The following is a 27,717-nucleotide window of genomic DNA, read 5'->3' on the forward strand; positions in this document are numbered from 1 at the left end:
GAGAAGCCACCGGCATGAAAAGCCAGTGCACTACAACCAGAGAGTAGCCCCTGCTCTCCATGACTGGAGAAGGCTCCTGCACAGCAGCCAAGACCCTATGCAGCAATACATAAATAAATTTTAAAAGGAGAATGTTAAAAAAAAAAAAAGAAAAATCTAGCCATTTTGAATGCCTGAAATCTGTTGGTACCAACCTCTGAGTTGCTCTGAGAATGTGTGTGCTAATTCCTATAAAGTACTTGGCATGGTTCCTGACCTTGATAACGCCCTCAGTAAACCTCAGCCATTATTGTTGAAATCCTAACAGATACCTTGCCTGGGGTGTGAGTTGAAACAGGAAGCTCCAGTTTAAAAAAGAAACTGGAGCTTCCCTAGTGGTCTAGTGGTTAAGACTCCACCCTTCCACTATAGGGAGGCATGGGTTTGATTCCAGGTGGGGAAGTTTTTCATACCATGAAGTGCGACCAAAAAAAGAAGAAAAGGAGAAACCAAGGAACAAGACTAAGGAATAAATCCTATGCTCGTTGGGAGCCATTGGACAGTCAGGAGGAAATGAAAGAAACATTAAAGTGTTAGTCGCAAAGTCGTGTCTTAACTCTGTGATCCCACAGACTGTAACTCTCCAGGCTCCTCTGTCCATGGGATTCTCTAGGCAAGAAAGTGGAGTGGATTGCCATTCCCTTCTCCGGAGGATCTTCCCCACCCAGGCATCAGGAAGAAAAGCCCAAGGTTATAAAGGTGACCTTATGCCCACATTTTCAATCTCCAGTGAAACCTCACAGTGACACTGGCCTCCCCTCAGTGTGCCTTCATTCTCCGTCCCTCCCTGTCACCACCTTAACTGTAAAGGGACTGACACTCCAACAGTCCTCCTCCCAGGCCCAGCCCTGCTTCCAGCCAGGCCTACTGGGGATCAGAATAGCCCAGCTGCTGTCTCAGCAGATGGCCAGTCTAATTTTAGCCATGTGGTGCTCACCCAGAGACCAGGCTGGGCTGTTTAGATTTGAATAAGCCAGTGTGTGACTTTGGTTTGGAGCCAATAACAAAGCTTTGAGTTGTGATCTGTGTCTGCTCGTGCTTTACAGGCATTCCAGAAATATAATTTTTGAAGTATTTTGTTTCTCTAAACCAACAAAAGCCCAAAGTGTAAAAAACCAGCAGGCACTCAAGCCTGTGGTGTGGTGGGAACCAGCCAGGAGACTGAGTGAGGATGGAGTGGGGTGAGAAGCAACGGTGGTGCGGGCTCCTGCCCTGCTCCCCCAGCGACGGGCTGCGGCCGGGCCTCAGTATCCGGGGTACACCTACCCCTCAATGCCTTTGTCAAAACACAAGAAGAAAGCCTTAGCTTCCCAGTTCATCTCCTGAACCACTTCTGGTTTGATGTATTTTTGATGCTGTGGAAGGACTGTGATCAGGAAGAAATTAACCACAGATGTAAACAAGAATGGGCTTCCCAGGTGGCGCTAGTAAAGAACTCGCTTGCCAATGCAAGAGACGTAAGAGACTTGGATTTGATCCCTGGGTAAGGAAGGTCCTCTGGAGGAAGGCATGGAACCCACTCCAGTGTTCTTGCCAGGAAAATCTAATGGACAGAGGAGTCTGGCGGGCTACAGTCCATGGCATCACAAAGACTCAGATGTGACAAGCAGCTTAGCATGCGCACACATTCAGTCCCTTAGGACCAGGTAGCGTGAAGTGGCAGATGTGGAAACTGAGTCGGAGGGGTGAGACTGTCCAGTTCCCACCACAGATTGGAACTGAGCAGGTTGAGAACCTGTGTTTTCCAGCATGCTGTTTCTTACACATCATCCCCCGTATATGAAGACTGCTTTGCATACAAATTCTCTCAGAGAGTTAACACAGCCCAGTGTGGCTTGGAGACCCCTGATGTAGCCTGCCTTGGCCTTTCTGTGAGCTGATAGTTGAGGAAGTTGAGGACCCGAGAAGACAAATGCTAGAATGAGGAGACCAAGCCCTAGTCCACAGCTTCCAACGCTGGGTCATGAAATCTTAGAAGGTGCTGGATGGTCATCAGGGAATCCACTGAGTCAGCAGCTGCTTTCAGCAGTAAGAAAAGAAAAGCAGGAACTTCCCTGGTGGTCCAGTGGTTAAGACTTTGCCTTCCAATGCAGGGGTCATGGATTCAATCCCTGGTCAGGGAGCTAAGATGCCACATGCCTTTGAGACAAAAATAAAACATAGAACAGAAGCAATATTGTAACAAATTCAATAAAGACTTTAAAAATTGTCCACATCAAAAAAAAATCTTAAAAAAAAAAGAACAGGAAAGCAATTTCAACAATAATAATACATGTCATCTCTCCAGTCCCATCACTTCATGACAAAAAGATGGGGAAACAGTAGAAACAGTGGCTGACTTTACTTTTTTGGGCTCCAAATCACTGCAGATGGTGATTGCAGCCATGAAATTAAAAGACGCTACTCCTTGGAAGGAAAGTTATGACCAACCTAGACGGCATATTAAAAAGCAGAGACATGACTTTGTCAACCAAGGTCCGTCTAGTCAAGGCTATGGTTTTTCCAGCAGTCATGTATGAATGTGAGAGTTGAACTATAAAGAAAGCTGAGCGCCAAAGAATTGATGCTTTTGAACTGTGGTGTTAGAGAAGACTCTTGAGAGTCCCCTGGACTGCAAGGAGATCCAAGCAGTCCATCCTAGAGGAGATCAGTCCTCGGTGTTCGTTGTAAGGACTGATGCTGAAGCTGAAACTCCAATACTTTGGCCACCTCATGCGAAGAGCTGACTCATTTGAAGAGACCCTGATGCTGGGAAAGATTGAAGGCAGGAGGAGAAGGGGATGACAGAGGATGAGATGGTTGGAAGACATCACCGACTCAATGGACATGAGTTTGGGTAAACTCTGGGAGTTGGTGATGGACAGGGAGGCCTGGCGTGCTGCAGTCCATGGGGTCGCAAAGAGTCGGACATGACTGAGTGACTGAACTGAACTGTCCAGAAGTGGACAGTGGCAGGATTGCTTAATTCAGCTCTGTTTGTCTTGACGGTGACAGAGTAGCAGCTGGACTCCTAGCATCAACATCCAAAGGAGGAGAGAGTTGCCCCCTCATCCTTCTCTTTTTACTAAAATGATTTTTCACTTTTTTATATATTGATTTACTTCTGTTCTGGGTCTTTGTTGCTGCTCCTGGGCTTTCTCTAGTTTCAGTGAGTGGGGGCTACTCTCTTAGTTTAGGTATGCTGGATTCTCCCTGTGGTAGCTTCTCTTGTTATAGAGCACGGGCTCTAGGCGTGCAAGCTCAGTAGTTGTGGCACACGGGCTTAGTTGCCCAGTAGCATGTGGGATCTTCCCAGACGAAGGATCAAACCTGTGTCACCTGCATTAGCAGGCAAATTCTTATCCACTATACCACCAGAGAAGTCCCAAGACAGACTTTTCTCCATTTCTCCTGGTAGACCTGGTCTCAGTGGCCAGGGCTGGGACACAGCTGTGAGGGAGATTCGACCCAGAATATCTGGTGTTTTCAGCCTGTTTAGAGGAAAGTGGGCTCTACCAGCAAGGACCAAGGGGGTCAAGAATGGTGGTCATGTAGGTCACCAGGAAGTGGATGGGAAGGAAGGTGAGGCCCAGGCACACTTTTTTCTGGGCAGTGGGTCCATAGAACCCATCAGATTCTCAGCAGTCCATAAATGCAAGGCCTTTCCAGAACCATAACTGTGGAGAAACTACACCTCACTCATCTGCTCTGACATTCTGTAGTGTTCCTGAAGAAAGATACAGACCATCATAGAAATAGAAACAGTCATCCGGGATAGTTTAAATGGCAGTACTTTGTACTCATCTTGGACTTCCTGGTAGCTCAGATGGTAAAGACTCAGCTTGCAATGCAGGAGATCTGGGTTTAATCCCTGGGTTGGGAAGATACCCTGGAGGAGGGCATGGCAACCCACTTCAGTATTCTTACCTAGAGAATGGACAGGGGAGCCTGGTGGGCTGCAGTCCATGGGGTTGCGAAGAGTCGGACACGATGGAGTAACTGAGCACAGCTCGGTGCTCATCTCACAGACAAAGTCAGGCTTCGCTGACACTGTCAAGGTCATGGTCAGCAACCCATGGAAACACCAAGCTCTTCTTTTCCTCTTTAGCTTTATTTTTTTCTGTGAACCCCAGGGTCCTTGCCCAGAAGATGATCACAGTCTGCTTGTCTGGAGCTGAACTCCTTCGTCTGAGTGGGTGCTGGATTCCAATTGGACTGGTGGTGATTCCATTCCTGCTTGGGTCGGGGCAGCCACTGTGGTGCCCAGGACACCAGGAAACAGCTCCAACTGTCTGGGCCAATGAAATCTTGCTGCATTGGGTTAGTGACTCCCTAGGGACAAAGGCCAGTGGGTCACAGGCACCGAGACCTGCCTTGAACCTGGTGAGCTGCAACCTGGTTGTCTCGGTTACCACCCCCCACTAACCCTGGTGCAGGGGATCCCTTCTCCTGGAAAGCCCTGATTTATGGCAACAACTGTGGAAACATACTTAACACCCCTGCCAAACAAAACACATCTTATCTATATTATGTTGAACAAGCTCAACTTGTGATCGAAACCACTTACAGTAAGTCTATATATAAATGAGTTCTGTTCCAAGAATGCGTTCATAAGTTTAATTTGTTCGTAAGTCAGAGTGAGCCTAGGTACTCAACTAACACAATCAGTTATATGGTACTGTAGTATGTTTTAGTCACTCAGTCAGGTCCAACTCTGTGACCCCATGAACTGTAACTCACCAGGCTCCTCTGTCCATGGGATTCTCCAGACAAGGATACTGGAGTTTGTTGCCATTCCCTTCTGGGGATCTTCCTGATCCAGGAATTAAACCCAGGTCTCCTGCATTGCAGGCAAATTGTTTACTATCTGAGCCACCGGATAGCCACTGTAGTATAATAGGTTTATAATACTTTTCTGAAAAATAATACATAAAAAGGAAAAAATAAAACAGTTTTAATCTTAGAGTATAGTACTCTGAGATCAAGGAGATTAAACTAGTGAATCCTAAAGGAAATCAACCCTGAATATTCATTGGAAAGACAGATGCTGAAGCTGAAGCTCCAGGACGTTGGCCACCTGACGTGAAGAGCAGACTCATTAGAAAAGACCCTGATGCTGGGAAAGATTGAAGGCAGGAGGAGAAGGGGACAACAGAGGGTGAGATGGTTGGATGGCATCACCGACTCAATGGACAGGAGTTTGAGCAAGCTCTGGGAAGTGGTGATGGACAGGGAAGCCTAGAGTGCTGCAGTCCATGGGGTCACAAAGAGTCGGACACGACTGAGTGACTTCATTTTCACTTGTCACTTTCATGCATTGGAGAAGGCAATGGCACCCCACTCCAGTGTTCTTGCCTGGAGAATCCCAGGGACGGGGGAGCCTGGTGGGCTGCTGTCTGTGGAGTCGCACAGAGTCAGACATGACTGAAGCGACTTAGCAGCAGCAGAGCAAATCAACAACAACAATAGTACCCTGAAAAGTGCACTAGTACAGTGCAACAGTTGGCGTACAGAGAATGGCATCTAGTGAACAGGCAAGAAGAGTTATTGACTGGGGGAGGGAGAGGAGGTGGGAGCCAGAAGGATCATCAACATTAGAACACGGAGGGCACGCTGCAATTTCACCCATGTCTGATGTTGATGGAACACTTGTTCACGTCTTTGAAATTTTGAAACTTAAAGGTTTGTATGCAGGGGACTTACTGTATTTTTCTCCCACCACCCTTTTAAAATTGTTCAATGAAGGAACTTTTCTGCTGCCACTGGGAAAAAAACTCTGCAGGCAGGCCCTTGACTTCCCTTCTATAAAGGCAGATGGTCTTTTACACCCCATGGTGACTCTAAGATTCAACCATTTCAACTCAGCCCAATCCAAGATGACAATCAAATCTCCAGACTTGGTTTTAACGTTACCATTTCTCCCTCCTTTGGCTCCAATGGGCCGGCTTCAGGCTGGAGGCTGAGATGGGAAAGGGACACAATGGTTCTCTGTCAGGCACTCCTCTTCCTGTCTGAGTTTCTGGCCAGTTTCAGGGTCCCAGAGAGGAGAAAGAAGGGAAGCAAATGCTGGAGGCTGGGACAGGTCCCCCCTGCACAGGCACCTGGCTGATCTGTCTCTGGCAGCTATGTGACATTGACTTTCTTAGGGTGCTTTCATTGGTTCTCAGGGAGTGCCTCCTGGGCCCCTCGAGCCCGGCAGGTGTATCTATTGTGGTTTCGTGGGGCAGGTCTTAAAATCAGACATTTGCCTCCAGCTTCCTGCTGCCAGGCTTCCCCCAAAACACAGGCAGCTCCACTGGACAGGCCACAAGAGGACTTCTCACTGTACTCCCCCTGGTCACCCCTGTACCCAAACCCTGACTCTCTAGAAACTTGGCCAGTCCCAGCATAGTGACCCTCTCCAACTTCCCCTCTCCAACCTCCCCTCTCCAACCTCTCCTGCAAAGCACTCAGTCTGTTCTGTATTCCCTGGTGGGAGACAGACTCTAGTCCAGCATGCCCCAGGCTGAGGGCTTCCAGACAAGCCTTCCAAGAAAGTCACCCACTTCCCCTTCCTGGGGGAGAAAGATGGGCTCTCAACACAGCTTTTTATAAGATGCTCCCCTACTACATGCTGACTTCCTTTATATCCCCGAACTGATTGAGGGTTCTAAGATTCTTAAAACTCTCCTCAGACTGTTTCCTGTTCATGTCGATTGTATTTCAGAGTCTCTATCAGAACTACAGTCTGAATACCCTCTTGCACACTATTTACAACCCTGTGAGGTAGACATTATTATCCTTACTCTCCTGATGGGAAATAGGCACAGTGAGGCTAAGTGACTTGTCCAGGGTCCTACAGCTAACGGATGACTGTTCTCAACACGCCTTTTATTGCCTGCCATGCCACTCCTGCATGCTTAGTCGTGTACAGCTCTTTGCGACCCTTTGGACTATAGTCCGCCAGGCTCCTCTGTCCATGGGATTTTCCAGGCAGGAATACTGGAGCTGGTTCCCATTTCCTTCTCCAGGGGAACTTCCCAACCCAGGAATCGAACCTGCGTCTCCTGTGTCTCCTGCATTGCAAGCAGATTCTTTACTCACTGAGCCATCTTGGAAGCCCTGGCTGCTACACAAATCCTGCTGAATGGGTAGACCAGATGACAGTCCCCTTCGCCTAACCCAAGGCTAGCAACTGACAATCAATATGTTCAGTAATCTGTACAAAGAAAAAAAAAAAAAAACAATTGCTCCCCCATGGAATGATTTGGGGGTGATGGAAAGGTTATACATCTTGATTGTGAGGTCAAAGTCATTGAGTTACATACTTTAAACAGAGGCATTATTAAGTTATACTTCACTGAAGTTGATTTTGAAATATCAATCAATTAAATAATAATAATAACCTCTGGTCCCTCAGTGATGAGGAGAGAAGACTTTAGCTCCTGACTTTCTACTTCCCTCTTCCTTCTGTTTCCTTCCTTTGGACTCCCAAGACCTCTGTAGCTTTATAGTAAGACTTCTCCTTTTCTTAAGCCAGACCAAGTGGACGGCTACTCTCCACCCCAGCATGTGCAGCAAAGGGAACCCAGTGCAGGCTCTTGGGCCCGAAGTCCCTGTCTGAGTTCCAAACTGTCGCGTTTCTGCTGGGCTGGCCCTCTCCTTCTGGGGACTGCATACTCATCCAGGTACCCTAACATCTGATGAGCTCACCCTCACATCCCCACAGAGTGCCTGCAGGGCCTCTCTGGGAAAACGGTCGATGAACAGGGAAATGTATGATGGCTGAGGCCAGACCCAGTCTGCTGTCTGCTGGTGTGGCTCCTGCTTGGAGGAATGAGGCAGGGAGAAGCCATAGAAACTAACCAAGCATGTTAGTCAAAGGGAGCATCTGAGCCCACTTTCTGCATGAGGGGGACAAGAAGGACAGAGCCACTGATGCCTGAAATGAAAGCACTGCTTTGCCCAAACGAAGGAGGTTGGTGTGACTGTTCTGAACCCTTACAGCTTGAAGGGGAAGGGGCCTGGCATGATGAACCCACAGCCAAAGCCCAGGGCAGGAGAGCATGGTCTCCAGATACACTGCCTGGGCTTCAGTCTTGGCTTTACCAGTTGTGAGACCTTGGACAGTTTACTAAACCTCTCTTTGCCTCATATCCCTCATCTGTAGGTGAGGATCATAGCACCTACTCATGAAGTTATTGTGAAAGCTTGGGACAATTTTTGTTTCTTTAGTTTCCATGAGTTAGAATGTGAAGTACTTAGATCAGTGCCTGATACAGTGTGATTTTGTGGCCACAGCAGCAAAGACCACATGGCTTCAGAAAGTACCTCAGTAGTCAATACCAAGCTCTTCTCACCCACCCCCAGCCCCAAACATGCCCCTCCTCTCAGCCAGCTCTGTCAATTTTAAACATTTCAACTTGCTTAAAGACTTGAAAGTCTTGCTGAAAGACGTTAAAACACACTTGTTTCTACATTTCACTTGCTCATCCCACTATCTACGTATATTCATCTCATTAAAGTTGAAATTAGATTTAAAATTTAGTAAATAAATTAAATTTTTAAAAGTTATATTTTAAATATTTAAAAGTTATATTCATGAAGCAATTCTATAAGAAAAATTGAAAATATGAAATGCAAAACCAAAAAAGATTGAGAAGAAACCCCAAAAATGTAAAAGTAGCAGTCTCTATGTGGTAGCCTTATAGGTACTTTTTATGTTCAGCTTTTTCACATTTTCCCACAATAAGCCTTAACAATCAGAAAATAAAAATAATCAGCTTCCCCAGTGGCTCAGCAGTAAAGAATCTGCCTGCAATGCAGGAGATCCAAGAGACATGGATTCAATTCCTGGATCAGGAAGATCCCCTGGAGAAGGGTATGGCAACCCACTCCAGTATTCTTGCTTGGAGAATCCCATGGGCAGAGAAGCCTGGCGGACTACAGTCCATGGGGTCACAGAGAGTTGGACATGACTGAAGCAACTAAGCATGCATGCATGCAATAAAAAACAATAAATCTTTTTTAATATAGTTGGAAAGTCAATTTTCCTGTCACACTCTCATTATTTCTGCTCTTTACTACAGATAAGCACTGGTCTTTTTGTTTTTTAATTAATTAGTTAATTTGGCTATACCAGGTCTTACTTGGTGGCACCATGAAAGTGCAGTATGTGGGATCTAGTTTCCTGGCCAGGGATCAGACCCGGGTACCCTACTGGCAGCACAGAGTCTTAACCACTGGATCACCAGGGAAGTCCCCTTGAAGTCTTTTCTAAGATTTCCCCTTGAGAGATCCTGGGTGCCCTTAGCTGGAAACAGAAGGCGTTGTGGCAGAAGGGCACAGGCACTGATGGTTGACTTTCTGGAGCAAGCCCCCCTCCAAAGCTGCCTCCTCAGGCATCTTAGTTGGGGCTGTTTATCTCCAAGATGCTCCTGCCTTCAATTCCAGAACACAGGCCTGCAAGACTGCTGCTGGCCTTGGTTTCTGAGAAAACTTTTTCCAGGCTTCACCTCTGGGTGGGTTATAAGCACCCACTGGTAGAGTCAAAGGGGCACTCATTTTTCTGCACTTCCAAGGGACTGACCATCTTTTCTGACTGGGAAGTTGGGTTTTACCAAGGAAAAGGTCCACTTGGTCAAGGTGGACTCCAAGGGGAGGGTGAGCTCTGCTGGCTGGCTAAAGATAAGGGAGTGAGGGACTGTGGAGCAGAGGTAAGACAGTGGTAAGCTTCTGGAACCTCAGGAACTTCTCCACATGGGTCCTGACTCTTAGCAGTCGCCTGCTCCCTAGTGATTAGCAGGAAAACTCTTGAAATGGAAACGGGTCAATGTGCTTGCCTTTGATTGCAGCAAGAAAGAGGGAAGCAGGGAATTCTGGGCGGCCCTCCTCAGCACTCCAAAGAGTGAAAGGGTGAAGGGCGGGTCAAGGCCTCCTGCAGAGGGGGGAAAATTTCTGGGAGGATGGTCCTGATACAGGGGACTCTGGGCTGAGCTGTGGGAAGTCCAGGGTGGAGCCCCCAGCAACACTCACATTCACATTGTAAATCCCACATCCTAAGTGAAGCTCAGAAAGCCTGATTTAAAACCCACGTAGAGACGTCCCTGGTGGTCCAGTAAGACTCTGCGCTTCCACTGCAGGTGGACGCTGGCTGGTTCCATCTGTGGTTGGGGAGTTAAGATTCCATATGCAGCAAGGCCCAGCCAAAAGAATAAAATAAAACCCACATAAATATTAATAGTAACTTGTTGAATTTTTAGAGGTCAAAGATACTTCTTCATAGTATGTCATCTTTTAACTTTGTCTATGACATTTTCACGACCAAGATAATCACGATGGCATGATCACTCACCTGGAGCCAGACATCTTGGAATGTGAAGTCAAGTGGGCCTTAGAGAGCATCACTACGAACAAAGCTAGTGGAGGTGATGGAATTCCAACTGAGCTGTTTCAAATCCTGAAAGATGATGCTGTGAAAGTGCTGCACTCAATATGTCAGCAAATTTGGAAAACTCAGCAGTGGCCACAGGACTGGAAAAGGTCAGTCTTCATTCCAATCCCAAAGAAAGGCAATGCCAAAGAATGCTCAAACTACCACACAATTGCACTCATCTCACACGCTAGTAAAGTCATGCTCAAAATTCTCTAAGCCAGGCTTCAGCGATATGTGAACCGTGAACTTCCAGATGTTCAAGCAGGTTTTAGAAAAGGCAAAGGAACCAGAGACCAAATTGCTAATATCTGCTGGATCATGGAGAAAGCAAGAGAGTTCCAGAAAAACATCTATTTCTGCTTCATTGACTATGCCAAAGCCTTTGACTGTGTGGATCGCAATAAACTGTGGAAAATTCTGAAAGAGATGGGAATACCAGACCACCTGACCTGCCTCTTCAGAAACCTGTATACAGGTCAGGAAGCAACAGTTAGAACTGGACATGGAACAACAGACTGGTTCCAAATAGGAAAAGGAGTACGTCAAGGTTGTATATTGTCACCCTGCTTATTTAACTTCTATGCAGAGTACATCATGAGGAGTGCTGGGCTGGAAGAAGCACAAGCTGGAATCAAGATTGCTGGGAGAAATATCAATAACCTCAGATATGCAGATGACACCACCCTTACGGCAGAAAGTGAAGAGGAACTCAAAAGCCTCTTGATGAAAGTGAAAGAGGAGAGTGAAAAGGTTGGCTTGAAGCTCAACATTCAGAAAACTAAGATCATGGCATCTGGTCCCATCACTTCATGGGAAATAGATGGGGAAACAGTGGAAACAGTGTCAGACTTTATTTTTTTGGGCTCCAAAATCACTGCAGATGCTGATTGCAGCCATGAAATTAAAAGACGCTTGCTCCTTGGAAGGAAAGTTATGACCAACCTAGATAGCATATTAAAAAGCAGAGACACTACTTTTCCAACCAAGGTCCATCTAGTCAAGGCTATGGTTTTTCCTGTGGTCATGTATGGATGTGAGAGTTGGACTGTGAAGAAAGCTGATCGCCGAAGAATTGATGCTTTTGAACTGTGGTGCTGGAGAAGACTCTTGAGAGTCCTTTGGACTGCAAGGAGATCCAACCAGTCCATTCTGAAGGAGATCAATCCTGGGTGTTCATAGGAAGGACTGATGCTAAAGCTGAAACTCCAATACTTTGGCCACCTCATACGATGAGTTGACTCACTGGAAAAGAGTCTGATGCTGGGAAGGATTGGGGGCAGGAGGAGACGGGGACGACAGAGAATGAGATGGCTGGATGGCATCACCGACTCGATGGACATGAGTTTGAGTGAACTCTGGGAGTTGGTGATGGACAGGGAGGCCTGGCGTGCTGTGATTCATGGGGTCACAAATAGTCGGACATGACTGAGCGACTGAACTGACTGACTGACTGACTGATGATGTCTTCATTGTTTACTTATTCATTTAACCAACACTTAGCTATAGTATGTTTTATTTGCATGGTTCTGCTATAAGTCTTTCAGAAAAAGATCAATACATTGAAACTACTGTATTTTATCTTAAAACTAGAAAATAATTAATTTAAAAATCTCACTCCATATTTTTTTGTAATTTTTAAGAGAAAAAAATAAATATTGTTTTTGCCTGGCTTTTACACAAAATTCAAAGCCATAGGTGCTTTCAACTAGATTGATGGTGTCTCTGTGTAGTTGTCATTTCTCTATTTTAGGCATGAAACTTAGCCAACTTATCTATCAATCATCCTACAGATTTCAGGAAGTATATGAAACAGTGAGGACCTCCCCCTTTAGGACGCTATGTGTCCAGTTCACCTGCCAGGCCCTACTGTGCTCGGTAATGAATGGTGCCCCACCATTCAGGTGGGGAGCAGAGGTTGAGCCCCCATGACAGGGACACACAGAGGCTTAACTTCCTGTGGACAAGAGATTAACAGGTATTATCTGATGCCTGAGGATTGGGCTCCTTGTCCATTTTCCACGGTGCCTTCATGCCACAAACAATGTCCACTTCTAAGTCAAGAAGCCTGTGAAGGGACTACCCCTCCCACAGACGTGGTTTCACAAGCACCTCCCATTAAAAGTCAGATCTCTGAGGAAACCGCAGGGCCTGAGTCTGACTGTTCTTGTCACAGGCCGTGTTTGTTCCAAAGGTGATCAAAGCAGCAGCAAGAAGCAAAGCTGGCAGCATTTCCAGGCCAGGAAAAACACCTGGACCCTGTTTTTCAAACCCTTTGCTCCACTGATAATTTGCTCCAAGGTGCTCAGCTGAGATGTTTCAAGGGCAGATAATCAAGTGTATTAGAGCTTCTCCCCTTTCATCTATCAAAGCACTGGATTGAGAAAGTCATTTTATATCCAGGAAGCTATATGCCTATCTATTCTGAAAGCAGAAAATTGTTACCAAAAAATTATTTTGTAGAAAATCTTTTAAAAATCTAAGTAAAAAAATATATCCTGTTCTATTCCAAGGAACACTCTTGGAATGACTATCTTGGAAGTTGCTTTATTTAATGAAAGCAAATAAATTTATGGACTGAAATTAAATAAGTCATCAGGAAATCAGTGAATGGATCTGATTGCATCACTTAACCTGCTGTCCTTCATTTTCTCTGATAGACAATAAGAGCTACCTTTACTTGCAAAATTAACTGTCCTAGTTGGTTTTGGGGGGCTTTGTTTTTTAGTTTTTGGCACAGCCTAGCGGCATGTGGGATCTTAGTTCCCGGACCAGGGATCGAACTGACACCCCCTGCAGTGGAGGCAGAGTCCTAACCGCTAGACCCTCAAGGAAATTCTAGTCCTACTTGTTTTATCTCATGGTGAGGGAGGTCTTGAAATTCCAGCCAATCTTTCTCTTAAAATGTAGTCTCAACTCTCCAATCTGTAAATGACAGTGGTTCAGTACTTCTGTTCTGCTTTAGAATGAAATTGAGTGATACATATTTAGAATGAAATAGAATGTTAGACAGTAAATTACAAGGACTTTGGATTAAAAACCCAGAAGGAGGAAAGAAAAGGCATAGTGTAAAAAAAGGGGCTTGAACTGTAACAGAGGGTGGAATACCGAGGGTTTTTTTTTCTTTCTTGTTTTGTTTTGTTGTTTTGCAGTTTTTACCTGTCCTTGCCGATTTCCTGATCATGGGTTGTTAGATTTTTATCTGTTGGAGCTCAAGGGAACCTGAGGGGTCCTTTAACTTAGGGATTCCTTGAAGGGAATCTGTGAACCCTCAAATTTGACAGGTTAAAATGTTGTTGTATGAGGGTGTGTTGATTCTAAGATATGCCCACAAATTCTTTGATAATTCTCCCCTCCAACAATGAAAGTTGATTCCTCTCTCCTTCCTCGTGTGAAGGTGACTTGCTCCCAGAAACTCAGTCATAAAGGCACTGCCTACAGGCCCTCCTTGCTGTCTCTCTCAGTTCACTTGGGGAAAGCCAGCCACCTCATTGTGAGGACGCCGGCAGCCCTCACCAGCCACATGAGAGAGCCACCTCAGAAGGGGGTCTGCCCAACCCAGTCCGGCCTGTGGACCAGGGTTTCTCAGCTTCAGCACTCTTGACATTTGGGACTGTGTCATTTTTGTGTGTTGAGCTCTCTAGTGCACTGTGGGAGGTTTAACAACATCTCTGACCTCCACTCCCTAGATGCTGAGAGCACACACAACACACTCTTGGTGATAATCAAATATGTCTTCAGACATTGTCAAATGTCCCCTGAGGGGCAAAGTCACCCTCAGCTGACTGCCACATTGTTAGATGACTACAGCCCTGGTCGACCTCTCAGCTTTAACCTCATGAACCAGAATCTCCCATCTAACTGGCTTCTGAATCCCTGACCCACAAAAACTGTGAGATAATAAGCCACTAAGTTCTCAGGGGTGATTTATTATGCAGCCATAAGTAATCAGTTCAGTGGGCATGTGACTTTTCAGAGGGAAACAAAGATCCTTCCCTTTCTTTGGGTTCCTGGGGGCACCTGACCCTAAAAGGTTTAAGATCCCTGGATCTAGTCCAGCCTCCTAACCTATGTAAAAATCCTTTCCACAACATCCTTGGGTGTAGGTCAAACATATACTACTTGAATACTTCCAGTATTCCTACTTCATAACATTACTCAGTTCATTTTTTTTTTCAACAGTGACTTGTACTGAGCCAAAATCTACTACCTGAGCTCCTGCCTGTGTGGCTGGTGACCTGTGTATTTTCATTTGTCCTTCCCAGCTCCTCAATCCCTATCCAACTTAGCTTTCCTCTGCCCTGCCTTCTTCATTTTTTTTTTAAAGATCCCTGTTAACTAGTAAAATGTTTCTTGCTACTCTGAAACTATCAGCTCCAAAAGATAGTGCATATTCTGTGGAGCACTTGTGGAATAAGAATGCCAGGCAAGGGGCTTCCCTGGTGGCTCAATGGTAAAGAATCCACCTACCAACGCAGGAGACACAGCCTTGATCCCTGGTTTGGGAGGATCCCACGTGCAGAGGAACAAATAGGCCTATGTTCCACAACTATTGAGCCTGTGCTCTAGAGCCCAGGAGCCACAGCTGCCGAACCCACGTGCCACGGCCGCTGAAGCCCGCTCACCCTAGAGCCCGTGCTCTGCAACAAGAGAAGCCACTGCCAGGAGAAACCATGCACCACAACAGAGTAGCCCTGACTCATCGCAACTAGAGAAAGCCTGCTTCCAGCAATGAAGACCCAATACAACCAAAAAAAATAAATGAAGAAAGAAGTAGAAGAGGGGGTGCCTTGCCCTGGGTACTCTGAGTCTGGATGCCTAGGCTACCCTCTTCCAGCAGTCTCCTTACCTGAGACAGGACTACTTTATTGTTTAAAGTCACTCTAGTGAGGGTATTCTGTTACTTGCAAAGATCCTAACTGATACAATTAAGAATTCTCAGTATATAAAGGACTCACTACATAAAGGCCACCTGGGGCGAAGAGCCAACTCATTGGAAAAGACCCTGAGGCTGGGGAAGATTGAAGGCAGGAGGAGAAGGGGGAGACAGAGGATGGGGTGATTGGGTGGTATCACCGACTCAACAGACACAAGTTTGAGCAAACTCCAGGAGATAGTGAAGAGAAGCCCGGCGTGCTTCTGTTCATGGAGTCACAAAGAGCTGGACACAACTTAGCAACTGAACAACAACAACATAAAGGACTTTAAAAGATATTCCTCATTGGAGGGAAAGCTCAGGAATGGGAACTGTGTGTGTGTGCTTGCATGTGTGTTTGCCCCAAGGGAACAGCAACATTTAAGGAACAAATGAAACAGAACAGGAAGGCAGAGGACGATAAGGGAATAAGAAGCCAAGAGCTAAATACAGACAAAAATCCATATATATCGTTCAAGAGGAGATTATATTTAGAAGAGGAATTAGAATGATACAGGAAGAAATTAAGAGGAGGTGCTGAATAACTTTGGGAATTTTTAAATGCTGATGATTAATGGAGAGGCAATATAGGTTTCAAACACAGAGGCCCAGGGAAAGGACGAGAATTAAAAGACTAAGGTAGTAGGAGAAAGAACTGGTTCTAGGACCAGGTGAGAGGAAACAAATGCAAAAATACCTATTAGATACCCACTCTGTGTTTGCTCATGAAAGTGACACAATAAATCCAAGAACAGTTGCAGCCAAAGTACAAGATTTTCTCTCATAAAAAGCGATGGAGAGCATTTTATCCCGCACATAAGATGCACACAATAAGTATTGCTTCAATCAATTAGGAACAATATTTGATTAAGAAGCAAATTGTTGGGTTAGGGTTAGTGTGTCTTTGGAGCACAGGGAAAGGAAAATTAGCAGGTGGCTAGAGTGATTCTGGAAGGGACCATGAAATATATGAACTGGGTCTTGAAATTTACAGAGAATTTATTTGGGCATGGAAAAATGTGTAGAGACTTAACAATATTGTGGTGGGTCATTAAATTCTTACTCATAGATGCCTGGCAGTTGCTGCAGTCTAAATAAGTCGTATTATTATGATCCAGAGACAAGCATATTATCAATGCAGTAGAATTGAATGTGTGACTAATTGTTTTTAATTTAAAAAGTAAAAAGGATTTCATTCAAACAGACAAATGTATGAAAAAACTTGAGTGACTAATATAATCTTTTTGCCACTCTTTTCAATGTTAGCAGTTCTTACATTTTTTAATTAATAAACAGGCACCACAAAGAAGCTTAACTGAAAGAGAGTCTTTGTTAAGCTTGGTGCTTGTGTCACTAAGAAATTGAAGCCGTCATAGTCACTCTGCAGTGAGGAGCGTAAGCTGCCTGACTGCTTCTTGCAAGCCACGTGACGATGAAAAGTTTTTTAAACTCTAGGAACATCAGTAAAATAAAGATAATAGTAGTGCTTCTCTCAATAGATTGTGAGAATTAACTGAGAAAAATGCAGGTAGTGATAACTGATGACCAGTACATACTAAGTATTCTTAAATAAGAGCTGCTAGTCATTATATAAGACTTCCCTGGTGGCTCAGACTGTAAGGAATCTGCCTTTGGTCCAGGAGACCTGGGTTTAATCCCTGGGTCAGGACGATCCCCTGGAGAAGGGAATGGCTACCCTTATTATATAAAATTTTTATAAAATAAAAAATCTATTATACAAATGCACAATAACAATGATCACAGGCATGCAAAACAGTCTAAAGCCTAAAATCAAGTGGGCTAGAAAAAAGAAAAGAGTAATGACCAATAATTATGAAATAATCACCAAATAACCAAAGTTACCTACTATTGACATCTTGGTATATTTCCTTCCAGTCTTTTCTCTATATAAAATGTTTTGGTTGTAACCATACTATATGTACAATTTTGCTTCCTACTTTTCTTTAAAGTTTACCACCTTCAAATCAATGATATATTTCTAAATATGTCCATGTACAGTCTTCTGAGCTGTTTGTTATTTATAATGATTTTGAATCTGCAGAAAAACCTTCATTATTGGGGTCTCTGAAGTTTCAGTCTGCCTTGGGCAGTGATGCTCTTCACCCTGTTCTGTGATTCTTGAGGGCAGTGGGCACCATCTGATTCAACTTTGTTCTATCAGCTCTAAGCAGGTAAGTGCCTGACATCAGGGCAGGACTGAGGATACTCTGGCTGAATGAATGAATGAGTAAATGAGTTAACAGGGATTCAGTTTGCTTGAAGTTTATTTAAAGACTGAGGAGATCATTTTAAGGTCAACCAGCTTTATTTGATTTGAATATTCTCTCATGCACATGTGGCAAAACAGGATCACGTATAGATTCGGTTCAGTTCAGTTCAGTCACTCAGCCATGTCCTACTCTTTGCGACCCCATGAATCACAGCACGCCAGGCCTCCCTGTCCATCACCAGCTCCCGGAGTTCACTCAAACTCATGTCCATCGAGTCGGTGATGCCATCCAGCCATCTCATTCTCTGTCGTCCCCTTCTCCTCCTGCCCCCAATCCTTCCCAGCATCAGAGTCTTTTCCAATGAGTCAACTCATCGCATGAGGTGGCCAAAGTATTGGAGTTTCAGCTTTAGCATCAGTCCTTCCAATGAACACCCAGGATTGATCTCCTTTAGAATGGACTGGTTGGATCTCCTTGCAGTCCAAGGGACTCTCAAGAGTCTTCTCCAGCACCACAGTTCAAAAGCATCAATTCTTCGGCGATCAGCTTTCTTCACAGTCCAACTCTCACATCCATACATGACCACTGGAAAAACCAAAGCCTTGACTAGATGGACCTTTGTTGGCAAAGTCATGTCTCTGCTTTTTAATATGCTGTCTAGGTTGGTCATAACTTTCCTTCCAAGGAGTAAGCGTCTTTTAATTTCATTGCTGCAATCACCATCTGCAGTGATTTTGGAGCCCATAAAAATAAAGTCAGCCACTGTTTCCACTGTTTCCCCATCTATTTGCCATGAAGTGGTGGGACCAGACGCTATGATCTTAGTTTTCTGAATGTTGAGCTTCAAGTTAACTTTTTCACTCTCTTTCACTTTCATCAAGAGGTTCTTCACTTTCTGCCATAGAGATTATGACTCTTATTTTTTACACAACCTTAGGTCTTTTCCCAAATATGGACATTTGGAATGCAATGCAGAAGTACACTAAAGATCCAAAAGACTTAATGAACCTGAAGCAGGAAAAAACTCAAATAGAGAACATGCCAAAGGACATTATAATCAAATTGAGATCTTAAACTAATATCAGTCAAAGTAAATTCCAGAATAAGGAATACTACCAGATATTTTAAACATTTTTTCATGGTGACAAAAAGGACGATCCATCAAGAAAATAAGAATCCTAAGTATGTGTATACTTAGTAAATGAAATTCAAAATAGAGGAAACCAAAAATGAAATGAGAAATAAATCCACAATGACAGTTTCAAATTTCAACAATTCTCTCTGGGCAATCAATAGGTTAATTAGAGAGAAAATCAATAGGTGCAGATTTGAACATTATCAATGAACTTGACCTAACTGTTATTTATAGAACATGCCACCTAATGATTGCAAAATACATATTCTTCTCAAGTGCAAATGTAACATTCACCAAGATAGTCTATATCCTGGGCATAAAACAAGTCTCACATTTAAAAGGACTGAAACAGTGTAGAGTATGTTCTTTGACCATTAAAGAATCAGAATGGCAACAACAACAAATCAAAAAAAAAAAAAAGACAATATCTTCACCTTCCAGTGTAAATCTCATCCAATTAGATGTTCATGTGGCCTTTTCTATCTCAGCTCAGTTCAAGCAAATTCACGAGTTTAAAGTATTTTCATAGTTGAGACCACCAGGTAGAACTAACCATTCTATTTCTTTTGCCTGCACTGTTCAGTTCAGTCGCTCAGTCGTGTCCAACTCTCCGCGACCCCATGAATCACAGCACGCCAGGCCTCCCTATCCATCACCAACTCCCGGAGTTCATGTCTGTATGTAAGTATGAATATATGCCATGCAATAAATACAGAGATTACTGATATTTTATGTACAAACACACATATGTAATTCTTATTTTGTAGTCAGTCTCATCTAATCTTTTCATTTTTGATAAAGGACCGACTCTAAAATCAAATTTTAAATATACGATAAACTATCAGTTCAGTTCAGTCGCTCAGTCGTGTCTGACTCTTTGAGACCCCATGAATCACAGCACGCCAGGCCTCCCTGTCCATCACCAACTCCCAGAGTTCACTCAAACTCGTGTCCATCGAGTCGGTGATGCCATCAAGCCATCTCATTCACTGTTGTCCCCTTCTCCTCCTGCCCCCAATCCCTCCCAGCATCGGAATCTTTTCCAGTGAGTCAACTCGTCGCATGAGGTGGCCAAAATATTGGAGTTTCAGCTTTAGCATCAGTCCTTCCAATGAACACCCAGGATTGATCTCCTTTAGAATGGACTGGTTGGATCTCCTTGCAGTTCAAGGGACTCTCAAGAGTCTTCTCCAGCACCACAGTTCAAAAGCATCAATTCTTCAGCGATCAGCTTTCTTCACAGTCCAACTCTCACATCTATACATGACCACTGGAAAAACCATAGTCTTGACTAGATGGACCTTTGTTGGCAAAGTAATGTGTCTGCTTTTTAATATGCTGTCTAGGTTGGTCATAACTTTCCTTCCAAGGAGTAAGCGTCTTTTAATTTCCTGGCTGCAATCAGCATCCGCAGTGATTTTGGAGCCCCAAAAAATAAAGTCTGACACTGTTTCTCCATCTATTTCCCATGAAGTGATGGGACAAGATGCCATGATCTTAGTTTTCTGAATGTTGAGCTTCAAACCAACTTTTTCACTCTCTTTCACTTTCATCAAGAGGCCTTTGAGTTCCTCTTCACTTTCTGCCATAAGGGTGGTGTCATCTGCATATCTGAGGTGATTGATATTTCTCCCAGCAATCTTGATTCCAGCTTGTGCTTCTTCCAGCCCAGCACTCCTCATGATGTACTCTGCATAGAAGTTAAATAAGCAGGGTGACAATATACAACCTTGACGTACTCCCTTTCCTATTTGGAACGAGTCTGTTGTTCCATGTCCAGTTCTAACTGTTGCTTCCTGACCTGCATACAGGTTTCTCAAGAGGAGGTTGGCATTCCCATCTCTTTCAGAGTTTTCCACAGCTTATTGTGATCCACACAGTCAAAGGCTTTGGAATAGTCAATGAAGAAGAAATAGATGTTTTTCTGGAACTCTCTTGCTTTTTCCATGATCCAGCAGATGTTGGCAATTTGATCTCTGGCTCCTGTGCCTTTTCTAAAACCAGCTTGAACATCTGGAAGTTCATGGTTCACGTATTGCTGAAGCCTGGCTTGGAGAATTTTGAGCATGACTTTACTAGTGTGTGAGATGAGTGCAATTGTGCGGTAGTTTGAGCATTCTTTGGCATTTCCTTTCTTAAGGATTGGAATGAAAACTGACCTTTTCCAGTCCTGTGGCCACTGCTGAGTTTTCCAAATTTGCTGGCATATTGAGTACAGCACTTTCACAGCATCATCTTTCAGGAATTGAAATAGCTCCACTGGAGTTCCATCACCTCCACTCTAATGGAACATAATTTGCAAAAATGCTGAGTCACGACGCTGTACACCTAAAACTAACACAAAAGGGACTTCCCTGGTGGTCCAGTGGCCAAGGCTCCAAGCTCCCAATGCAGGGGCCTTGGGTTCGATCCCTGGTCAGGGAACTCGATCCCACATGCTGCAACTAAAGATCCCACATAGTGCAACTAAAAAAAAGATCCTGCGTGCTGCAACCAAGACCCATGCAGCCGAATTAAAAAACAAACAAAGGAAAACTAACACAATATTGTAAATCAATGACACTTCTGTTAAAAAAAAAAAAAAAAAGGAAAGAAATGGAAAGAGCCCTGGGAGCACTGCTAGGGCTCAACCTGTCTCCTCTCTCTGCACCTTGAGTCCACCATGTTCTTTTCTGTAGACTGGCTTTTTCTAGCCACAGGGCAGAAAACACAGGCAAAGAAAAGGACACATTTGTGCCCTACCGTGTAACCATTTGGCAAGTGACTAACTGATGCTTTTGAACTGTGGTGCTGGAGAAGACTCTTGAGAGTCCCTTGGACTTCTAGGAGATCCAACCAGTCCATTCTAAAGGAGATCAGTCCTGGGTGTTCATTGGAAGGACTGATGCTAAAGCTGAAACTCCAGTACTTTGGCCACCTCATGCGACAAGTTGACTCATTGGAAAAGGAAGGATTGGGGGCAGGAGGAGAAGGGGACGACAGAGAGTGAGATGGCTGGATGGCATCACTGACTCGATGGACATGAGTCTGAGTGAACTTCGGGAGCTGGTGATGGACAGGGAGGTTGGCATGCTGCGGTTCATGAGGTCGCACAGAGTCGGACACGACTGAGCGACTGAACTGAACTGAAGCCCACTCTTTCGGACCCCATTCCACAATCCTTACAAGAGAGAATCACTGATTCAGTTTCCTATTCTTGAACCAATCACCTGTGGCAAAGTGAGAGAAAGCAAATCTCAGGTAGGAGTTACTTTTGAGCCAGTCAGCTGTGACCTGCAAGTCCTAGAGGAGACACATTTCAAGTCCAACTGTGCTTTCTTGGTTCTTGCTGTCTGACTCAGCCCTGGGACCTTCTGCTGCAGCCAAAGCAAGGATATTCAGGACAGGATAGACATGTGCTAACAGTGCCTGAAACAAATATTGACAATTCTGATGAGCAATGATTTCCATTTCTGGCGGTGATGTATATTCTTATCCATGAAAACGACAACAAAATTAGACCTAGAATCAAAATGAATTGTGACTTGGATGAAAATATTGTGAAAAGACTATTGCATCGAGCTTTAAGCTTATTCAACACAGAAAATCAACTCCTGATACAGAAGAGATCAGATGCTAAAATTTCCTTTCCATTTTGTTTTACCAGCACAGTTATCCATTAAGTCATAAAGGGGAACTTGAGGAAAATAATGCCATTGAAATACAAAGGGCAGCTCAGAGGCCTTTAAAAGCTGAATTAGTGATTTCCATGGCACAGGTTTCCCCAGAAGATACTAACTTTTAAAATTTTATTTATTTTTGACTGCGTCTTGTCGTAGTTGCGGCAGCAGGATCTTTTTCATTGCAGCACATGGGCTTCTCTCTAGTTTGTGACGCATGGGCTTAGTAGTTGAAGCATGTGGGCGTAGTTGCCCTGAGGCATGTGGGATCTTAGTTCCCAGACCAGGGGTCAAACCTGAGTCCCCTGCATCAGAAGGCAGATTCTTAATGACTGGACCACTAGGGAAGTCTTTTTATAAAAACTTTATTGGGATATAGTTGATTTACAATGTTGGGTTAGTTTCTACTGTACAGCAAAGTGAATCAGTTATACATAAACATATATCCACTCTTTTTTAGATTCTTTTCCCATATAGGCCACTACAAAGTATTGAGAAGAGTTCCATGTACTATAGTAGGTTCTTATTATTTATTTAGGTTATCTATTTTACATATATTAGTGTGTATATGTCAAACCCAATCATCCAATTTATCCCTCTCCCACATCCTCTGGTAACCAGAGGATGTAACTGTATTTCTGTTTTATAAATAAGTTCATTTGTAGTTTTCTTTTTAAATTCTACATATAAGCAATATCATATGGTATTGTCTTTCTCTGTCTGACTTACTTCACTCAGTACAACAATCTTTAGGTCCATCCACGTTGATGCAAATGACATGATGCCATTTTTTTAATGGCTGAATAATATTCCATTGTGTATATGTACCACATCTTTATCCATTCCTCTGTTGCTTGACATTGAGGTTGTTTCTACATCTTGTCTATTGTAAATAGTGCTATAATGAATATTGGTGTGCATTACTCTTTTGGATAGTGTTTTTCTCTGGATATACTCCCAGGAGTGGATTGCTGAGTCATATGGTAACTCTATTTTTAGTTTTTTAAGGAACCTCCGTAGCAACTACACCAGTTTACATTTCTACCAACAGTGTAGGAGGGTTCCTTTTTCTCCATACCCTCTCCAGCATTTACTGTGTAGATTTTTTTTTGACAATGGCCATTCTGATTGGTGTAAGATGATACCTCATTGTAGTTTTGATTTGCATTTCTGTAATAATTAGTGATATTGAGCATCTTTTCATGTTTTTTTAACCATCCATGTGTTTTCTTTAGAGAAATATCTATTTAGATCTTTCATCCATTTTTTTTATTGGACTGTTTGTTTTTTTGATATTGAGCTGCATGATCCATTGGTATGTTTTGGAGATTAACCCCTTGTTGTTGTCAATTGCTTCATTTGCAAATATTTTCTCCCATTCTGAGGGTTGAAACACAATAATTTTTTAATGAGAACTCACTGCAATCTGATGATATTTGGGGTGAAATTAGGTGCATTTTGCTTGTGAGGAAGAATGTATTACTAGCTTTGGATTCCAATGCCTGTGAGATTAAGAGCTAGTGTTATGTGTCAAAGGGAGAACTAGAAGATTTCTGCAGCCAATGGTGTAATCAAGATAACTTCGGGGTTTAAAATGACCTCACAGATTTTTCTTTTCACATATTGAGGTAACTTTATTTGAATCAGTTCATTGAACATTAGAAAACATGAATATGAAAGTTAATGAGTGATTTTACAAGTACTGAAAAACTGGTCCACAGTAAAAGGGACTAATGATGACCTCAAGCCTATGACTATCAGACTCAGCTGTGTGTTCAATAGTCCTTGAAACGTTTAGGTATCCGCTTTTCCTCAGTGTCCTGTCACTTGAATAAACAGGTACCTTTGAGAAATGACTAGGAATCATTGGTGTTCACTAGCCGTACGGATCAAGGGTGCATCCTCCTAAGAACCTGGCCAGCTCTCCCATCAGTGGGTCCCAGATCTGTATGTAATTTGGCTCAGGATTGGGAAATGAGCAAGGCATCAAGACTTTTTATTAGGGTGACTGCCTTCCTGTTCCTACTCTTCCAACCTTGTCTTGACTGTAGATAATGAGTAGTTGCTTTGTTGGCTACCCATCTATTTTGCCCCTAGAGACACCGTATCTTATTAACTATTTCCATTTCCACATGTTTCTGTGGGTCAAGTCCCTTGGCTGTCCCTTCAACCATGCCAGTTTTTGAGGTAGAAGCATCCCCCACCCACACTGCTTTCCCATGATTAAGCACTGCCATCTGGCCTCTGTTATTTTAAAAAAAAAAATCTTTTGTATTTAGTTTTGCTACATCAGGTCTTAGTTGTAGGCTCAGTAGTTACTCTGCGAGATCTTAGTTCTTCAACCACGTATCGAACCCACATCCCTTGCACTAAAAAGCAGATTCTCAACCCCTGGACCACCAGGGAAATCCCTAGTTGCTGTTATTTTCAATAGGCCCCACATCATTCCCAGCACTCTTAAGGAGACCAGCCTATGACTGCCTCTCCTACGGTCACCCCTGGCCTTCAGGGGAGGGCCACTGCTGAATTTCTCCACACTAGCACGTTCTGAATGACATGTCCCCTGGACTTTCCCAAATAGCACACTTCTTTGCTGATTCTTCTGGCTTGTATGAAGTATCCATTGCAGCACACCCACCTCTCTGAGCCCGTTTATTCCTTCCTCTACAGTCTGCCAGGGCAACTCAGGAATTTCTACTTCATTCAGTGTAGACTGTTGCTTTCTCCAGGCTTCTTTGTGATATTGTAGTAACCCTTGAGATTTTTGTCAGGACATTAAATCCTACGTCCCAAGAGAAGGTCCCCAAGTCAATGAATCCTTCCTCATCCATTTTATATTTATTTTAAATAAAATAAATATTTATTAAAAATTATTTTAAATATTTTTATATTTATTTTAAATAGACATATATATATATATAGTCTTCCTGATCAATAACCTTCAAAATCCAATCTAGGGACTTCCCTGGTGGTCCTCCTGGACTAAGACTCCATGCTCCCAATGCAGAGAACCCAGGTTCAATCCCTGGTCAGGGAACTAGATCCCACGTGCCACAGCTAATGATCACACATACCACCACTGGAAGATCTTGCATGCCACAATTAAGACCCAGGGTAGTCAAATAAGTCAATAATTTTAAAAAGTCTAATTCAGAATCTCCTGTTTTCTACCAGTATGTGCTGGGTAATTCTGGAAGCTCTATCCGGTGTAATCTCTCTCCTTCTTTTTCAGTCTTAAGCTGGGATTTTAACCTTGGTTATCAGCCTAGCAATCAAGAGAGTATGATTGGGGTGGGGAATCCTATTGTTTTGTCAGAGAGAAGATGCTTCAGTGTCTTCCTGAGTGGGAAGAGAACTAGCTCTAAAAGGAGGGCTGGATTCCTCTACACCTCCGAGGGTTCAGGAGAGTCTGCAGAGCCAAATCCTCAGGAACATCCCCCTACAAGTCTGCTTCCCAAGAAAGTGTGTTAGTCACTCAGTTGTGTCCAACTCTTTTGCAATCCCATGGACTATAGCCCGCCAGGCTCCTCTATCCGTGGAATTATCCAGGCAAGAATACAGGAGTGGTTAACCATTCCCTTCTCCAGGGGATCTTCCAGACCCATGGATCGAACCCTGGTCTCCCACATTTCAGGCACGTTCTTTACCATCTGAACTGCCAGAGGAAGCCCTGTCAAAGGACTCCAGGTTTTCTCACTTAGGACTCTGACCTGGGCATGACATAACCTGCCCTGGCTGAGCATTTCCATGTCTCTGGAGCTCAATGACTCTAGCTATTAAATCCTACTCTTACTCTTTCGCTGTGTTCTCTCTTCATGGAGGCGATAAAGACCTCTTAATAAGCTAGCCAAGAACCCTCTGGCTCTCCACTTAGCTTTTAGGTATTGGATAACTTTTTTTTTCATTATTCCTATGCAAGACATCAGTACAACTTAGTAGTAACCAGCCAATCCACTGTCCCTGTAAGTACCATTTCCCTTTTCTTTCAATGCCTGAATCATTGCATCAGCAAAGGTGTGTTCCCCTCCCCTGGGATATTTTTCTAGGACACCGCAAGTGAAATCTTCAGTTACCAATGTGCCAAGAATTATGTCCCACATTCCACCTGGGTTGGGATATTCCCTGCCAGCCAGGTGATGAGTTATCCAGTTCAAAGTTCATTGTAACACCTGCTTTTCCAGACTATTTCCTAATACACACGGTTCCAGTTCAGGTGCTCTGAGAAGCAGGTGTCAGGAGGGAATCAGATATGCAGAAGATTTATTTGGGGAAACAGTTTTGAAAGATAAAGCAGAGAGGGAGCAGCCTCAGAGCAGACCCCAGGTCTGACACCTGCAAAAGGATATGAAAGGAAGGAAAGAGCTTCTCATAGGAGGAGGCTCCAATTGTCGTGCAGCTCCAGGACCATCTTGGGCAGGCCAGTTGGGAGACTGTGTTAACTATGCTTTAATCACTTTCAATGTTTGATTGCTGGAAGGACTCACAGGACTCCAACAGTTTACACTCACAGTTTTTTTGTTTACGTGTTTTTAGACTTTATTTTTAAAAAGCAATTTTAGTAGCAGAATTGAACAGACGGTACAGAGGTTTCTTATACACCCCCACACATGCACAGCCTCCCCATTTACACTTCTCCCACCAGAGTGGTACATTTGTTACAACTCATGAAGCTACGTGGACACACCATTATCTCTCAAAGTCCACAGTTTACATTCGTGTTCACTCTTGGCACAGAACAGTTTTTCTATTTGTTTGTTTTTATTTTTTTACTATTTGGCTGTGCCCTGAAGCATGTGGGGTCCTTGTTCCCTGACTAGGGATTGAACCCATACCCCTTGCATTGGAAGCACGGAGTCTTAACCACTGGGCCACCAGTGGTTAAGGAATTCCCAGTCCCTGTTTGCTTTTTAACAAGCAAAGGATACAGTATGGCAACAGCAAAGTTATGCAATGAAGGAGCTGGAGATCTCAGGTACAGGCTGCTTTGTTCACCCACTGCTGAATCCCACAGGATGCACTTTGTCTCCAGGTCTCAAACCACCATTAGCTTGTGTACCAAGGAGTCCAAAATTGACTCATGGTGGATATCACTTAGAGTGAGCTGATAGTGTAGGGATATTCTAGCTCCATGACCAGCACTAATCATTGAAATCCCCAAGACTCCACCAAAGAAACAACTATTAATCAATGCTGACAAGCTGGTATATCGTGCACCCCAAATACAAACCAGCAGTCACAGAACATGGTTTATTATGTTCCACAGTGTTGCAAAGGGTCACCATCATGTTGCAGGCAGCTAGATGAGTATGCAGCCAATCCAGACCATGCTATGCAGTAGCCCCAGAGCC

The 27,717-nt window shown here is 43.8% G+C and overlaps 1 pseudogene; it reads left to right on the top strand.

Annotated features, from left to right (window-relative positions):
- The first annotated feature begins 1,210 nt into the window (after window positions 1–1,210).
- On the top strand, window positions 1,211–24,031 carry LOC148775180 (isopentenyl-diphosphate Delta-isomerase 1-like; annotated as a pseudogene).
- The last annotated feature ends 3,686 nt before the right edge of the window (window positions 24,032–27,717 follow it).

This window comes from Moschus berezovskii, chromosome 17 (genome assembly GCF_049115385.1).
Source record: "Moschus berezovskii isolate FMDL1 chromosome 17, NW_MosBer_1.0, whole genome shotgun sequence".
In the NCBI taxonomy this organism is placed as follows: Eukaryota; Metazoa; Chordata; class Mammalia; order Artiodactyla; family Moschidae; genus Moschus; species Moschus berezovskii.